At 36.9% G+C, this 4,932-nt stretch overlaps 1 pseudogene; it reads left to right on the top strand.

The window, feature by feature from the left end:
- The first annotated feature begins 749 nt into the window (after positions 1-749).
- Positions 750-4,668, top strand: LOC121803326 (annotated as a pseudogene).
- The last annotated feature ends 264 nt before the right edge of the window (positions 4,669-4,932 follow it).

Raw genomic sequence — 4,932 nt, 5'->3', positions numbered from 1 at the left:
AGAATCCAGCTTAAGTTTTCAAAAGAGACTTCCATTCAACAGTAGGTCTGGATTAATGTTGAACTCACTAACTCACGGTACAATGGTTTAAGTGGCATAGTAACTTGAATTTTACCTTTTCAACACATGTTTCTCAATGTTTTCTGAATTGTTGCTTGAATACACCTCTGCTTACATAGGATGCATTCCATCTAAATCTGATACCTCCTGTGGAACACTGTATTTAATGCAGTTATGTTTATTACTAGATGGCATATTCTGCTAAGGTGGATTATGTTTAGATTTTGTTTTACTTTTTCGTTTAAAAAACATACTCCCTCCGTCCTACCATACGCAAGACGCTTCTTTTAAGCACTCGTTTTGGGAAAATGAGTAGTTAAAGTGGGGAGAGAGTAAAGTAAGAGAGAGAATAATGTAGATTGTAGGAAAGACTTACATAGTTCCATTATCATTGCTGTTATTATTATAAAAGTGAAAAAGGTAAAATTGGAGGGATTTTCCGAGGAACATGTTACTTACTGCAGCATAATACTCCTCCAATCCCTAACAGAGTACACAAAATGTTTCGAATTCAATGTGTTGAGACTTGAGAGCCACTAACACCTTGAACCGAACCAACTTTCCTATTCATTCTGACCCTAATGGACCTTCACACTGCTTGAAGTTGAACTCTTTATATAACTTGGCCTTGTTGCGAATGTAGCTAAACAAAATTTAACAAGAACAGATCAAGCACTTTGGGATTCTATCCAACACAACCCCCCTCTTTGCAAGTTTGTAGTAGTACTATATTTTTCTATGTTGTTCTACAATAGCTCTTCTACCATGAAGTAGAATTCGTTGACTAATATCCCTACAAATTGCGCATGCAGCTTGATGAAGCAGAGAGGAAGCTGGAGGATACCCAAAATAAATTGGCGCGTCATCGAGGACAGAAGACCTCAAATGCTTCAAAAAAATTAACCAATGGACGGAAAGAGCTAAAAGTCCTATGACAGTTACCGAAATTTCTCAAAAACAGTCTCAACGCCAGGATGACGTGAAGCCCTCTGGAGATAATCTGAATGTTACCAGAAGACCATCCAGCCCTCCATATAGAAACGAAGGTTCCTCTCCTGACCAAACTCGGTCAAGATCACAACTTTTAATTCCTTCTGTGGCTCCAACCATTTCCCAATGTAAGGCAAAGGAATCTGCAAGCAAGCATCCCACTAATTCTGCATCACTGTTCACTTTACCGACACCAACTTTTGTCAATACCCCTGCTAAGTCCAAGGGAGAAAAAGCTTCTAAAATGTCACCTGAGCTGGATTCCGCAACACAACCAAAAAGTACAAAGAGGAAACATGGTTTGTCTTCTCTGCTGCATCCTCTTGCATTGATCAATTCTCATGCTCTGTATGCTTTTTCTTTTGAAATTGGTTTCCCTAGTGATTAATTGATTTTGGCTTTCATTAGATAATTTTCATATTTTTATAATAATCTTGTTCTTCTGACTATTTGTGTAAATTACAGAGGAGACTGAACTTAAAGATCTAATCAAGTTGATTGGCAAAAGCTCTTCACCTGTCACCGTACGCTGCCAGCATGGGACACTTTTACCTAGTCAACACAAAAGAAAGCAAAGAACTCTTGTTCTATGTCCAACAAATGATCAATTATTTGCTACCAGGTAACTGAGTGCCCTATTTTGTAAGAGAATTATTAGAATTATCAAGTAGGGACAAATGTAGCATGTATACTTTTATACTTTAAGCGCTTTAGCCAGGAAGGATATAAGATGATGTTAATTTCCATGCATATGCTCTTGTCTTCTTGAATTAATGTTTACAGATATTTGCATAATTTTTCTATGGTTTACAGATCCTAAACTTCAATGATTAAATAACTATGTGCAGTATTTTTGTTGTTTGAATGTTGAGATTTCTAATCCAAGTTAATACATCGTATACTATATCACTTTGCTGACTATATACCTAATTAAGTGGATCTTTGTATGTTTTGGGGTCCACATAGAGTATATGAGCTAAATCAAATTGCTCATTTGATTTTAGAATGTTACTTGATCACAAAATATTCTGGTATTTTACTTTTTTTTCCCTGAGTTAGTAGTAACGACATCATCGGGCGAGCCTAGTTAATCATTTATTTCATTTTCTTTTATTGTTAAACCTCTTTGAATTGATACAAACGTACACCACAATTACCCTGTTTTTTCTCGTTTAATGGGTTTGACTGTTCAAACAGTTCAATATCCTGTAACATTTTTTTTCGGGTGGCATTATCATTGCTTGTTTCTCATATGCTCTGGGCATTTCATAATAGCGAAAAATTTGGCTTGTCAATTTTTTTGGGCTGCATAGTTTTGAAAGGTGGCATGCGTTATAGTAGTATGTATCCCTTTCAACCTCTGTAGTTTTAACCTCGTTAGTCAATGCTTTTGCAGTGCCTTGGATGGAGTAGTCAACCTGTGGCAAATACAAAACCGAGGGTCTGTATTTTATGTTTGAAATTTGTTTGCACTTTATTTTATGTTTGCTTCAGAATTTCCTATCCTTTTTTAATTTGACTTTTTTTCTCTTATTTAACAAATTGCAGTTCTAGTGCAAGTCTTTTGAGTAGTACTGATTGTCTATCTGACAAGCAGAGGAGATGGCCAGAAGATATAGCATGGCATCCTCTTGGATTAAAACTTTTTTCAGTTTATAGTGCGGATGGTGGTGATTCTCAGATATCAATTTTAAATCTAAACAAGGGAAAAGAGGTAGCATCTTAATTCATATTTATTGTAGTTTGTACTATTTGATACAAATCTTGCTAGTATACTTTTTTTCTGCTGCAAGCTGGTTGTCAATGTTCAGTGATCGTCTTATTTCATCCTACTATTTTCATTTTCATTTTATATTATGGTATATCTTTAATTTTGCTATTATGTTATCTAGCTTGCTGATCATGAATGGGCTGCAAGATATTTTCACATGACGTTGTATGGCAGTCTGAGTTTTAGATTGATTCTAACCTTGTTTTAAAAATTATAATTGACAGAGAACACGTGTGCACTTTCTTGAAGACAAGCCCCACACTAAGGGAATTATCAACAGCATTGCATTCATGCCCTGGGATGATAAATTGTTCGTAACTGGTGGGAGTGATCATGGTGTAGTTCTTTGGACTGAGAAAGCCGAAGAAGACTCATGGACACCTAAAACATTGCACAAATCTTTTCACTCCTCTGCTGTGATGGGGATTGCCGGAATGCAGCAATAAAAGATTGTGATGTCTGTTGGTGCAGACAAGCGGATTATTGGGTATGATGTAACAACTTCCAAAGCAGATTATAAACATCAGATAGAAAGCAAATGCATGAGTGTTCTACCAAATCCATGCGACTTCAACCTCTTTATGGTTCAAACGGGGTAAGTTTATGCCTTACAGAGTTCCTTCCACATTTTCAGTAATCCATTCAAAATTCAGTAGCTTGATATGTCTATCTGTATTGCCTCCATTCATACACCTAGAATTTGGTAATTTTAAGGTCATCATCAACTTTTAAGGGGTAAGGGTCCTTCAGATCATACTCTAAGACAATTGGCTTAGTTCTACTCTGTCATGCTGTATATATAAACTTTATAGATCTCTATCTCAAGATTAGCCCTTCACTTTAGTGATTCAAATATGCTGACTGAAAGTTTGGACACTGTTCTGCATGAAAATGGTGATGGGCTTGTGTGGATTTTGATTTTCTGACCTTGTAAGTGAAAGTTGTTAGGGTGCAAACAAATCCATCCATATAGGCTTTTGATCATACAGCGTCAAAGTACTGCTGCAGTAGTAAGGATGAGAATTTGCCAGAGAGGTCTGCTAGGTAACTGTTTAGGCAAGAGCCAAATTTTGCTGGTGAAGACATAGGTAGAAATTACAGAAAACTACACTCAGTTTTCAAATTAGAATTGCTTGAAATTTAAATTTTGCAAGCCATATTCTGGACATTTTTCCAGAATAAGTGAAAAACATGGAAACTTTAGCACTTGAAAGTCTAAGCAATTTTTTACTGTCAAGCACATCAAAGACAATGATTTTACTTAGTTATTCTTTTGCTAATGTCAAAATAGGAAGTCTATTTGGCTCTGGTTTATTTGAGCCTACTAAAGTGACTGAGCATTTCACTTGGACAGGACTCCGGAGAGACAGCTTAGACTGTTTGACATGAGATTGAGGCAAACGGAGATTCATGCCTTTGGGTGGTCTCAAGAGCGCAGTGATTCACAGTCGGCTCTTGTTAATCAGGCTTGGTCGCCGGATGGTTTGTACATAACATCTGGGTCAGCTGACCCTGTAATCCATGTCTTTGACATTAGATACAATGCTCGCAAACCATCGCAGTCAGCACGAGCTCATCACAAACGAGTCTTCAAAGCAGCAAGGTACCATACCCTCCCTCTCCTAATCTCCATATCTTCAGACTTGAACATTGGGTTGCACAAAATCATCTGAGCAAATGAAATACAACCTGTTCAACGATGCTTAGACATGGTGAAGTGTTGTTTGTATGTGCCGCAGGTGCGTGTTATTTTAGGCCGTGACTGTTCCTCTTAAATGTGATGCTGGGCATGTTTGTCCCACTCATTTTGTTTAGGTTTTAACCCAAAGCCAAGTTGAAAGGGCATAGCAGTGGTGCCAATTTTTGTACAAATATTACATGAGAATGGAATAGGTATAATTGAACAGTATTTTTGCAAGCTACAAGACGGTTCTTAGATTGATAGATGTTAGTTCAAAAATCTCGGAACTCATCAACTGGTATTACATTTTCCTTCACAAGGGGACAGTCTTATCACTAATCCTTAAATTCGCCAAGTGATCTAATGGATTATTCTCTTCTTATTTATGTATTTATGTTGCTTTCCAAAGAAGTTTAATAGCTTCAATCGC

Source organism: Salvia splendens, chromosome 5 (genome assembly GCF_004379255.2).
Source record: "Salvia splendens isolate huo1 chromosome 5, SspV2, whole genome shotgun sequence".
In the NCBI taxonomy this organism is placed as follows: domain Eukaryota; kingdom Viridiplantae; phylum Streptophyta; class Magnoliopsida; order Lamiales; family Lamiaceae; genus Salvia; species Salvia splendens.
Note: the sequence above shows the minus strand (reverse complement) of the source record. Positions and strands in the feature narration are given on the sequence as shown.